Source organism: Callorhinus ursinus, unplaced genomic scaffold (assembly GCF_003265705.2).
Source record: "Callorhinus ursinus isolate GAN/ISIS: 27379988/994484 unplaced genomic scaffold, GSC_fseal_2.0 scaffold15, whole genome shotgun sequence".
Classification (NCBI taxonomy): domain Eukaryota; kingdom Metazoa; phylum Chordata; class Mammalia; order Carnivora; family Otariidae; genus Callorhinus; species Callorhinus ursinus.
The window spans coordinates 24,158,618-24,172,096 of NW_027397077.1; the positions used below are offsets into that span (position 1 = coordinate 24,158,618).

A 13,479-nucleotide genomic window follows, 5' to 3' on the forward strand; every position below is an offset into this window, starting at 1 on the left:
CAGCTTTCTTTTGGTGTCCATTAGCATGGTAAATGGTTTTCCACCCCTTCACTTTCAATGTGGGCGTGTCTTTGGGTCTAAAATGAGTCTCTTGCAGACAGCATATCGATGGGTCTTGTTTTTTAATCCAATCTGATAGCCTGTGTCTTTTGATTGGGGCATTTAGCCCATTTACATTCAGGGTAACTATTGAGAGGTATGAATTTAGTGCCATTGTATTGCCTGTAAGGTGACTGTTACTGTATATTGTCTGTGTTCCTTTCTGGTCTATGCTGCTTTTAGGCTCTCTCTTTGCTTAGAGGACCCCTTTCAAGATTTCTTTTAGGGCTGGTTTCGTGCTTGCAAATTCCTTTAGTTTTTGTTTGTCCTGGAAGCTTTTGATCTCTCCTTCTATTTTCAATGACAGCCTAGCTGGATATAGTATTCTTGGCTGCATATTTTTCTCATTTAGTGCTCTGAAAATATCATGCCAGTCCTTTCTGGCCTGCCAGGTCTCTGTGGATAGGTCTGTTGCCAATCTAATGTTCCTACCATTATAGGTAATATATCTCTTCTCCCAAGCTGCTTTCAAGATTTTCTCTTTGTCTCTGAGACTCGTAAGTTTTACTATTAGATGTCAGGGTGTTGACCTATTTTTATTGATTTTGAGAGGGGTTCTCTGTGCCTCCTGCATTTTGATGCCTGTCTCCTTCCCCACATTAGGGTAGTTCTCTATTATAATTTGCTCCAATATACCTTCTGCCCCTCTCTCTCTTTCTTCTTCTTCTAGGATCCCAATTATTCTAATGTTGTTTCGTCTTATCGTATCGCTTATCTCTCAAATTCTGCCCTCGTGATCCAGGAGTTGTTTATCTCTCTTTTTCTCAGTGTCTTTATTTTCCATCATTTGGTCTTCTATATCGCTGATTCTCTCTTCTGCCTCATTTATCCTAGCAGTTAGTGCCATTTTTGATTGTACCTCACTGATAGCCTTTTTGATTTCGACTTGGTTAGATTTTAGTTCTTTTATTTCTCAAGGAAGTGTTTCTCTAATAACTTCCATGCTTTTTTCAAGCCCAGCTAGTATCTTTAAAGTCATGATTCTGAACTCTAGGTCCGACATTGTACTAATGTCCGTATTGAGTAGGTCCCTGGCAGATGGTACTACTTCTTGTTCTTTTTGTTGAGGTGATTTTTTTCGTCTTGTCATTTTGTCCAGAGGAGAACAGATGAATGAGAGAACAAAACACTAACAGGTTAACAATGTCCCCAGAAAATATACTCTAAACAAATCAGAAAAGATCTGAAACCAGGGGAAAAGAAAGGGAAAGAAAGAAAAAAGAAAAAGAAAAGAACAAGATAAAAACAAAAACAGAAAAAAATAGAATATGATCAAATATGATCAGGCTAGTGCATAGATCAGCGCCACACAGTAGATTTTGTCTGTGAGAAGAATGTGCCTCCTAAAATTTTGAAGAAAGAAAGACTTATATATGTACAAAATAAGGGTTGATACAATGAAGGCATGGAATATGACTGTAAAGATGAAAATTATAAAAAATTTTAAAACAGGAATTGATAAGGTGCTTGAAAAAAGAAAGAAGAGGACAAAAGAAGAGGATAAAAAAAAGAAAAAAGGGGGGAGACTGTGATCAGGCAGGAGACTAGAACAAAGTCATACACTAGAGATTTAGGGTATATTTTGATCTGTTAGAACAAACTGTATCTCAAAACAACATATATATATGCCAAAAATAAGGGTAACTACTAGAAGGGATAAATATGACTCTAAAAATGAAAAATAAAAAAATTTTTTTTAAAAAGTGATTGATAAGATGTTGGTTGAAAAAGGGAAAAAGAATTATTTTAAAAAAAGTTAAAAAAATTAACTTTGAAAGACTAATGAACCATAGTAAAAAAGCCATGAATTCTCTGTGCAGTATTCCCCTAGAGCTGGAGTTCTGCCATTCTCATTGATTGGTAAACTTGGTCTTGGCTTGCTGGCTGTTCGTGCTGATCTTCTGGGGGAGGGGCCTGTTGCTGTGGTTCCCAAATGTTTTTGCTGGAAGCGGAATTGCCCCGCCCTTGCCGGTCCGGGCTAAGCAATCTGCTCGGGTTTGCTCTTGTGAGCTTTTGTTCCCTGCAAGCTCTCCGTACAGCTATGGAGGACAACAGTGAAAATGGGGGCCTCCCAATCTCTGCCTTGGAGGAGGCAAGAACTCGGGGCCCTGCTCCTCAGTGCGCCCCCAGAGAAAAGCAGTCAGTTACTCCCATCTCCCCAGTCTCTGGCCGCACTCCATGCTCACCCGGCCTGTGACCGAGCGTTTCTATCTCTGGCACCCGACCCCGTATGGAGTCTCCAAACCCTGCAGATCCCTGCGGTGCGCTCCCATGCCACTCCTCCAGGGGGAGGAAGGGGAGTCTCCCTGGCTCTGCCGTTTGTTGGGTCCCTGCTGGAGAAGCAGTGGCCCAAAGGTCACCAATCACAGTTTATGGCAACCCCGAGCTGAGACCCTGCACCTCGGCTCCGTCTCTGCAGCCGGCTTCCCCGCTCCGATACCTGGGAGCTCTGCCACACTCAGGCACCCCCGGTCTTTCTGTGACCCCGAGGGTCCTGAGACCACACTGTCCCATGAGGGTTCCACCCCCAGCTTAGCCACTGGAGCGACGTCCCTCAGCGGAGCCGACTTCTAAAAGTTCCGATTTTGTGCTCCGCAGCTTTATCACTTGCCAGAAGCGGTCGAGGGAGGCCCCCTCCCCCGCCGTCTATCCTCCCAAATGTCACCTCAGATTCACTTCTCCGCACATCCTACCTTCCAGAAAGTGGTCGCTTTTCTGTTCAGAGAGTTGTTGCTATTCTTTTCTTCCATCTCCTGTCGAGTTCATAGGTGTTCAGAATGGTTTGATCCCTATCCAGCTGAATTCCTGAGACCAGACGAAATCCAGGTCTCCTACTCCTCCGCCATCTTGCTCCCAGGACCCTAATTTCTTATTCTTGTTGAGTTTCTTCAGCACCTCAATGTCCATGTCGGGAATATCCACTGCCTTGGCCTCATCACAGTGCTGCTGATCCCCCAAAACACATACGGAGAACTTGGGGCAGGGAGTGGACTTAAGCCTGACGGTGCCCGAGAAGCATTTGTCCTTCTGAGGGTCATAGTTCTTCAGGCTGATCTGCAGCTGCACCATCTCCAAAAACTTCCAGGCCTTGCACTGGTTCCCATGCAGGACTTGCCACACCGCCTCGTACAGGGCGTCATGGGAGACTTTGCTGCTCATGCTTCTTCACGCCACAGTAACCAGAAAAGAGACAGATGCATTCTTGCTCTAAAATGATTGGGTGAATATCAACCTTCCCCCTCCTACCATTCCAGCCAATAGCTGGATTTAGAACAATGATTTTATACCTTAGTGAACATCAGAATCACATATACAACTTGTTAGAAATAGAAACTCCTTAGGCTTCCCTCCAGTGATTCTGATTTAATGAGTCTGAGGTGGGGTCAAAGAATCCAAATTTTTTAAACTAATACCGCCTGAAGATATTCAGACATAAGTGATCCCGGAACATCACTTGGGAAACACTGAAGAGTATGCTTTTATATCGTGTAGAGTCAGGCCAAAAATCAAAAGCATCATTCATGCACATTGCTACTAACATTTTTCTTTTTTTTAAAGATTTTATTTATATATTTGACAGAGACAGAGAGCACAAGCCGGGGGAGTAGGAGAGGGAGAGGGAGAAGCAGACTCTCCACTGAGCAGGGAGCCCACTGCGGGGCACAATCCCAAGACCCTGGGATCACAACCTGAACCAAAGGCAGATGCTTAACCGACTGAGCCACCCAGGCACCCCATCATTTTTCTTTTAAATACTGAAAATAGCACCAGAACATTGGTCAGCAGTTTATTGCAAAGTAATGACTCCATGACTGTCCATGGGTTAAATGCCTTACCTCTCAGCTACTACTTCACCACCATTATTGTTTTCAGTGACAAGAATCCATTTTCATATCTTCATGACCTTATTCAAGGAACTTTACTGAACACCAGAGGTTTGTAAGGCATCGTTCTAGGTAGATTGGGAGTCTAACACTGAGGGACCCACATAACATTCACTCCTAGCACAAATATCCATCCAGGGCCCAGTCCATAGCAAGGTCCTGCTCTAGGTCACAGGTTGGCAGAGGTTTTCTCTAAAGGACCAGATAGGAAATATTTGAGGCTTTGTGGGCCACGTATTTTTACTTCAGGTTTTTTTTTTTTAACCTCTTTTTTAACCCTTTAAAATGTAAAAATCACTCTTGGTTCTCCTGCAATAGAAAAACTAGCTATGGGCCAGATTTGGCCTGTGGGGTTTTTTTTGTATATCCCTGCTCTAGGTGATGGAGCTATGGTAGTGAATGAAACAGACAGGAGACCCTGCCCTCTAGGAGACCATCCTCTAGCAAAAGGACACATATGATCAATTAATGGATTAAAATGTAGATAGCAAGTCAGTTCTAAGTAGAAAAATAGTAAGGGGATAAAAAGTGACAGCGGAAGAAGACTTTTAACAGAGAGTGGCCAAGAAAGGTGATATTTAAGCAGAAATCTGAATGAAATAGGGATACAGATACAGCAGGATCACAGATACATCAAGGCCTGGTCAAGTTAAATTATCACCACGAGTCCATCCATGTTGCTGCAAATGGCAAGATCCCATTCTTTTTTATGGCTGAGTCATATTGCATTGTATATAATATTCCATTGTATATATACAATATTCCAATGTGTGTGTGTCTGTGTGTGTCTATATATATATGTATATATCCCATTGTATATATACATCTTCTTTATCCATTCATCTCTCAGTGGGCACCTGGGTTGCTTCCATATCTTGGCTATTGTATATAATGCTGCAATAAACAGGGGTATAGAGAGGGTATAATGCTAATTGAAATAAGTCAGAGAAAGACAAATACCATATGATTTCACTCATGTCGAATTTAAGAAACAAATGAAGAAAGAAAGAAGAGACAAAAAAAAAACCAGACTCTTAGATACAGAGAACAAACTGGTGGTTGCCAAAAAGGAGGTGGGAGGGAGATGGGGAAATAAAGGGAATCAAGAATTTACTTCTCTTGCTGAGCACTGAGAAATGTATAGAATTGTTGAACCACTATATTGTACACCTGAAACTAATATATAACTAATAATAAACCAATATTGTATGTTGCACATCCCTGCTCTAGGTGATGGTGCTATGGTCGTGAATAAAACAGACCGGAGACCCTGCCCTCTAGGAGACCAACCTCTAGCAAAAGGACACATATGATCAACAAATTAATGGATTAAAATGTAGATAGCAAGTCAGTTCTATGTAGAAAAATAGTAAGGAGGGATGCCTGGGTGGCTCAGTCAGTTAAGCAGCTGCCTTCGGCCCAGGTCATGGTCCCAGGGTCCTGGGATCAAGCCCCACATCGGGCTCCTTGCTCAGCAGGGAGCCTGCTTCTCCCTCTCTCTCCCTCTGCTTGTGCTCTGTCAAATAAATAAAATCTTAAAAAAAAAATAGTAAGGGGATAAAAAGTGACAGCGGAAGAAGACTTTTAACAAAGGGTGGCCAAGAAAGGTGATATTTAAGCAGAAATCTGAATGGAATAGGGATACAGACACAGCAGGACCACAGATACAGCAAGGCCTGGTCAAGTTAATTTTACTGGTTAGTTTTACTGGAATTTTTAAAATAAAAATAAATAGAACACAGGCTTTGAGAAAGAAAAAAAAAATATCATGGGGAATAATGTAAACACCACATGAGAACATAGGAAAACAACATTCAAAACAAACAGAAGTAATTCATAATAAAAAGGGCTTCGGCCACAAATATTAATAGTCAAGACAGAAGTGAAAGTTTTACTACATGATGTACATGCAAATATTTCACATAGGTCCTGGAAAAGTCAGCACCAACTCAAGCTTCATTAACACTCAGATGCAATTCACAACCTTTTCATATTGAGAAATATTCCCCTGCCTCTTAAAAAATCATTTTAATTCCTTCCTTCCCTGACATATGGCCTGCCGCTCTCCTTTCCAACCTCACGTTAATCCATTAGAAGCATTAATTTTGAGATCAGCTGATCCTCACTCTAGAAGTTTGTTGCAAAGGAGTGCCTGGTCTTTGGAGTTAAGTTAAGGGGGAAAATCTAAGGACACCAACTCTGTCAACTGGCTAGAAGTGGCAGAGGTCAGAGAGACCATCAGCTAAAGTCACAGAGGCACTGGGCTGAGATGTAAGGACAATGGGAGTGAGCCCTGATGGGTCCACCGTGAACAAAAGTTGCGCACACGGATTGAATATACTACCGGCAGAAAGCTTGAGGTAGACACAGCTTTGTTAGACTCTCCCGTTCACCTTCTTTTGTTTCCAGGTAGAAACTGTGATAGGACACTGTCTTTTCTCCAAAGAGATGCTTTGTTCCCTCAGGTTAAAGTCTCAAGAAAAGATAGAGATTGCGAGACAGAAGGACCCCGTGGCAAACATGGGCTGCATCAGTAAACTCTGTAGCCAGAAATCATTCTCACCACTTCACTCGTTTGAGATAGACCATTTGTGAGCGTAGGTAAGTAGTCTCTCCAAGAAATGCTCAAGAGATATAACACACGTGGCTTTTCAAAATAAAACTCATATTCTGTTTCATTCATTACTAAGAAGCGGGTTGATGACACTGACACATAACCTACATGGTGATGGAGAAGGGGGAAAAAAAGAGCCCTAGGCCTTCCCCACATGGAAAAATTAGAGTTCCACAGTTTAGCAGCAAACACTCTTCCTGCATGAGAAGAAGCCTTTCATGGTTTGCCTCTGGGAGCCAACATGCCTGCCAAAGCCTTCCCTGGGCTTACTGCCCCGACCATGGTTAGACTGACCAACTATCAGCCACTCTTGCTTTAGGTACTATTAGTTCCTAAAATACTGGACCAAGTGAAGTTGCTTTCTAGTCCTGGACTTGCCCTGTCTCACATTCCCCACCCCTGCTGTCAAGACAATAACACTGAATTAAGTGCAAAACTCTAAAGGCTTCCTTTATAAGCCCAAAAAGAAGGTGATCTTAAAGAATACACACACACCCCTTTTAATTTGCATTAAGTCTCTGTGGTCCCACAATCACCTGGCATTGTTCATTTTTGTTTTTGTTTTATTTTATTATGTTAGGTTAGTCACCATACAGTACATCATTAGTTTTTGATGTGGTGATCCACGATTCATTGTTTTCGTGTAACACCCAGTGCCCCACGCAGAACGTGCCCTCTTTAATACCCATCACCAGGCTAACCCATCCCCCCACCCCCCTCCCCTCTAGAACCCTCAGTTTGTTTCTCAGAGTCCATCGTCTCTCATGGTTCGGCTCCCCCTCCGATTTCCCCCCCTTCATTCTTCCCTTCCTTCTCCTAATGTCCTCCCTGCTGTTCCTTATGTTCCACAAATAAGTGGAACCATATGATAATGGACTTTCTCTGCTTGACTTATTTCACTCAGCATAATCTCCTCCAGTTCCATCCATGTTCATGCAAAAGTTGAGGCACTGTTCTTGCCTTTCTTCCCTGACAGCACATGGCCACCAGCCCCTGAGCTAAATCACAATCACTATCACTATCTCTCTACACAATTCATGCACTGTCACCTCCAATTGATCTACTGGATGGTGTGAGAGGAACGGAGCTTCTCAAAAGGCCACCAATTCCCCACTAGATTTGAGATTTGAGCACACTAAAATATGAAATCACTGGGTCATAAAATCCACGTTAATTTCCCAGATACGTAACATGTTTTAGAAACATTTACCACTACTGTATGCAGTTCCTGCTTTGAACTTGTCCTCCAGAGGCTAAGTGAAACACACACAGAATTCACTCACCAAATATTTCTAAGTCCCTACTTTGTGTCCAGAACTAATGCTAGCGACTTCTCTAGAAAGGTAAATACTGCTGCTGCTAATAGCTATCCCTTTTATAGCACTATGTCCACTTTACATGCGATGACATTTCATCTCCACATCTACACGAAAAGGTGAATGTTATCATTAGTCCCATTTTATAGTTCAGGAAACTGAGACACACTAAATGAAGTAACAAATCTGAGTTTCCACAGCTATTCAGTGGCAAAACCAAAATTTGAACAAAGTCTGGCTCCAGTGCCTAGGCCATTAACTGCCACACAACACCACCCTGCAACACCCCAGGACATCTACCTTCTCCATATGTAAGCGCAACACATACAAAATTAATCTGCCCAGGGGCACCTGGGTGGCTCAGTCGTTAAGCGTCTACCTTCAGCTCAGGTCATGATCCCAGGGTCCTGGGATGGAGCCCCGCATCAGGCTCCCTGCTCCATGGGAAGCCTGCTTCTCCCTCTCCCACTCCCCCTGCTTGTGTTCTCTCCCTCTCTCGCTGTGTCTGTCAAATAAATAAATAAAATCTTAAAAAAAATTAATCTGCCCAGCATTTTCTGAGACCCTACCCTACACAGGACTCCAAAGCCAGATGTGACATGAGAGAAAACGAATCACACAGTATCCTCTCTCTGTTCTTGGTCATCTATCAGCAAATAAAAATCATGGTCTCAACTCATACATTTTAGTCCTTTAGGCATGAAATATAACTGTAGTTTCCTATGTGGTTCTTCCCCAGGAAACAGGCATCTTCAATCAATAAGGTAGAACATGTCTTGGTGTTTTCATCCTGCTGTTTGGCCTTTCCACGGACGATGGTTGGTCAACTCACCTTGGTGGCAACGGTTCCATGAACCTGGATTAAAGGGAAAAGTGGGGAGGCCTGGGGCACCTGGGTGGCCCCGTCAGTTGAGTGTCCAACTCTTGGTGTCAGGTCGAGTCATTATCTCATGGATCGTGGGCTCCGGCTCAGCAGGGAGTGTGCTTGAAGATTCTCTCCCTCTGCCCCGCCCCCTGCTTGGGTTCTCATGCTCTCTCTCTAAATTAATAAATAAATCTTTAAAAACAAAAAAAGTGGGGAGACACATCTAAGTGGCTCAGTTGGTTGAGCCTCCGACTCTTGATTTCAGCTCAGGTCCTGGTGTCAGGGTCGTGAGATCGAGCCCTGTGTCATGCCCCACATGGAGCTCTGCACTCAGCATTGAGTCTGCATGTCCTTCCCCCTCAGCTCCTCTACCACCGTCCCCACCATTGGCGCTCTCTCTCACTCTCTCTCAAATAAAATCTTAAAAAAGAAAAAAAAATGGGCAGGCCTATTTAACTATACTACTTTCTCATCCCCTCAATGGGCCCTGTGCCCTTTTAACATCTTCCACATCCAGTGCCAACGCCTCAGGCAATAATTTCTACTGCCACCTCCAGAGGCAGTGAAGCCTGCACTACACCACTCCCTATCCCAAAACAGAGGTCCTAGCTCCTGTACCACTTCCTCAGGCAAGACTATCTTAGGCTGAGAACATGCCCAGTTCATAGCACGTGGAGTGTGGCAGACTGTCTCCTTTCTATTTCGTTAGCTCACCTAACAAAAACCAACTTGATTCCCTGGAAGTTTGCCAAGGAGAAAAAGTAAGAACACTCCTCCAGAAGTTGTCCCTTAAATGGATTTCTTACCTCTAGCATTGGCGATCCTTCCAGGGAAAAGGAGCAATAAAAACTACTGATGAATATAATGCAATATAGTTTTTCCATTATTTATTTTTATTTAGCCATTCTAGTAGGAGTTTCACTTAAAAATCCATACTTCCTCCTTCTCAGATTTCTTAAATTCTTTTTGGTCAATCGATTGACCTAAAATGTGATGGTAACTCGTTGTGACATGTTACAGATAGCCACAAATGCTTTGACACTCCTCTGAGAGAAATTGAGTCTGTGTCCCTTCCCTTGGAAAATGAATGTGCCATGTGACCAATACTAGAATATTCAGGAATTACCCTGTGCCTATTTCTGGGCCCAGGCCTCAAGAGACTGACAACTTCTACTCCCTGGCTTTTGGAAAGCTTGAGCCCTGAGCCAGTATTAAGAAGTACATGGAGAGACACTGAAACTACACGGAAAGAGACGCAGCTGAGTCCAGGCTCCCAGCTGCCCACCCAAGTGGGGGAAACATGAGTGAAGCTACCTTAAATCTTTTGCGCTATCCCAGATGTCATCTGAATACCACCAAGCAACCCGATCCATGTGGAGAACTGTGCCCTGACCAAGTGTGCCTGATTCCTGATCTGCAGTCACGACATAATAAAATGTATTAAGTCATTAAGTTTTGGAGTCCTCTGTTACAAGCATCAACTAATCACCAGTCCTTCCTCAAAACCCCAACTTTCATTCACATTGTCTCACTCAACATCTTCTCTCCCAAATGATCCACTATTGGCCAGCTTCTTGGCCGTTCCTCAACAGGTTCCTCTATTGCATGCCCTCCCCACTCGTCAGTCTTTCTAGAGGGTGTCTGGCTTGCTGGTTGCCATGTCCCATAGCACTGAAAAATTGCCTCCTTCACTGTAAAACCACCAGGATCTCCACCCTCCTCTTCAAATTCCATCTGATCACTAAAGACTCTTATACCTTCAAATAAGTACAGTGCACTTACACTAAACAGGGGAAGGCAAGAAATTTGGTTATCTAATTTTAAAACTTACTGATATGGTCTAGTAGCAAGCCTAGAGGGGAAAGCAACCTGGGGGAGAGATACATAGGACTGCACCCTGGGATGGTGGCAGCAGAAATAGAGAGAGTTTCGAGCCTAAGGTTAAGGTCAAACTTATGGGACTGGGGTGAGCAAATTTCAGCACGCCTCAGAATGACCTTCTTAAAAATCAGATTCCTAGGCTCAGACCAAGAGATTCTATCTCACTACATCTGAGTGGGAGCCCAGGAATGTGTGTTCTAACAGCTTCCTGGTGATTCTGATGCAAGCGGCCACAGACCACTCTTTGAGAATCCCTACTTGAGGTCTTAGCACACGATGAGTGAGAAACAGGAGAAGAAATGATGAATCAACACTGCCTCTTAAGTCTCAAGACTGAGTAAGGCCAAGACAGAAACAGGGAGACCAGGAAGGGCTCCTTTACAGGGAGGGGACTGTTTCAAGCCAGATAATATTAGGAAGAACCAGGCATCTCACTAACTGCATTTGTGAGTTTGGTTGCAGACCCAAAAGCACATTCTCCAACTAACTTTTCCAGTGCCCAAGGCAATGTGCTCATCTCCACTTGCCTGACTCTGCAGCTCTCTCTCAACCAGGTCAGACCTGAATAGGGGGCCTCCCAAAACTCCAATCACAAGGTTTGAATTGAATTGGCTAAGCTTCAGCTCAGCCTAAAAGTCAGTAGGCACCCATGATCAATTTCTTTTCAGATTCACTAAGCCTGAATCCCTAGTCATTGAAATTCACTAACCAAGTTTCCAAACACTATTACATCATCCTCAATGTATCATCATCATCTACCAAAAAGAAAGGGAACTAGCAAGACTGAGCCCTCAGTTCATGTGAGCTCTGGGTGGGGGGAAAAAAACCTCCCTCATCTCATATTCATGATCAGACTAGATAATCCTTTTGGATCTAAAAACCCTACATGTTTCCCCTACAGTGTTCTGAAATAATTCCTTCTTAATAAACTCTTCTCCCTTCAAAGGAAAACTGAGGGTTCTTAAACCAGAAATGTGAAAGTACAGTTGTGATTCACTTGAATCTTTTGCAAGAACATGGTAATAATGTACAAAGCTATGTGATTTCTAAGTAAATTACACTTTAATTTATAATGTCAAATGGATATAAAGTTGGAGTGTCACAATGTTTACATATCTATTAGCCTTAATTATTATTATTACCTACTACAGAACTAAGGGGGAAAAAAACATTTTTCCCCTGCTAGTGTTCTAAAAATAAATCTTCAAGTGTTAATAGATGTGAGTCAGCTGTGCGGGTTTTTTTTTTTTTTTAAGACTTATTTATGTATGGGGCACCTGGGTGGCTCAGTCGGTTAAGGGTCTGCCTTCAGCTCAGGTCATGACTCAGAGTCCTAGGATCCAGTCACCCCCCACCCCCACTCCACCCTGAGTCAGGTTCCCTGCTCAGCCAGGAGTCTGCTTCTCCCTCTCCCTTTGCCTTTCCCCCAATGTTGTGCTCACTCTCTCTCCCACTCTTTCTCAAATAGAGAGGGAGAGAGGGAGAGAGGGAGTGAGAGAGCACATGCGCATAGAGCGGGGAAGAGGAAGAGAATCCTCAAAGCCGACTCCCCACTGAGCGTGGAGCCTGATGCAAGACCTTGATCCCAGCACCCTGGGATCACGACCTGAGCTGAAGGCAGACACTTAACTGATGAGCCACACAGGCAACCCCAATTGTGTTTTTAATACAAGAAAGTGTGACTCTGTAACATTCATCTTCCTTCTATTAACTTCAAGTTTATTTTAAGTAATATTTTAAATGCATGATTTATCATTATTAATTTTCCCTGGAATGTCTACCTTTCCCCCTCTCTGCCTACTAGAAGAAATTTGTTCTTAAAATCTGGGTAAGTCCCATCTCTCCTGTGAGGTGAGGTCAGGCCACGACCTCTACCTTTCCTGGGTCACTCCCTTTGCTAATTCCTACCCTACTTCTAATTTATACAATGCAATCAGCATTCCTCTATATTTTCCTCTGTCTCTTACCATCTGTTTTCCATGATATGGCCCTTTATTAATTATTCATTTCAATGCAATAAATATTTATTGAATGCCTACTGTTGGCAAAGACAGTACAGCAAGGCGGTTAAAGAATGGAAAAGTGCCCAAGGCTGAGTCATTCTGGATCCTCTACTTACTACTTGCATGACTTTGGGCTAGCTGCTCAATTCCTGTGCCTCAGTTTCCCTAGCTGTACAAACAGATCTAGTAGTATGACATGCAACAGTGCCTGGAGTGTAGCAAGCCTCAGTAAACGTTAGCTTTTACTTCTACTACTATGGCTAAGTATATTTCCGGGCTCAGGGAATATGGAAATAAACAGGGAACAGTGACAGGTTCATATTTTAGATCTCATTCACTGATTTAACAACTATTTACTGAGCACCTACTATGTACCAGGTGCTATTCGGGGGATGTAATTGTGTGCACTCCTTCATTGAGAGAAAAAAACAATAAACAAAAAAATAAAATTATACTAGGTTGTCAGATAATTATGATTTCCATAAAGAATTATACAGCAGGATAAAGGGTAGGAGAGTAATATGGCAGGACAGGAGGTACCTGAAGAGGTAGCCGTTGAAGCCAAGTCCTCAATGAAATAGGAGGGTGAACACGAAAGAGGGTTCAAGGCAAAGGGAACACAAGACTGAGAGGAGAGCATTCTTTGAGGAACAGGAAGGGGGCCAGCATGGTTGGGACAAAGGGAGTAAGGAGGACAACTGCAAGAGACGATGTGAGGGATGTAATCAGGGCCCGGGTCTGACAGAGCTTTGGAGGTCATGGGAAGGACTACGGCCTTCATTCTAAGGTCATGGGAAGACACTGGAGGGTTACAAGC

At 43.3% G+C, this 13,479-nt stretch overlaps 1 protein-coding gene and 1 pseudogene across 2 annotated transcripts in view; both read right to left on the bottom strand.

Annotated features, from left to right (window-relative positions):
* LOC112834101 (large ribosomal subunit protein uL1-like) overlaps positions 1-3,258 on the bottom strand; it is a 12,411-nt pseudogene extending 9,153 nt beyond the window's left edge.
* TAFA4 (TAFA chemokine like family member 4) overlaps positions 1-13,479 on the bottom strand; it is a 185,343-nt gene that overhangs the window by 93,609 nt on the left and 78,255 nt on the right. The gene's annotated exons all lie outside the window — the stretch shown is intronic.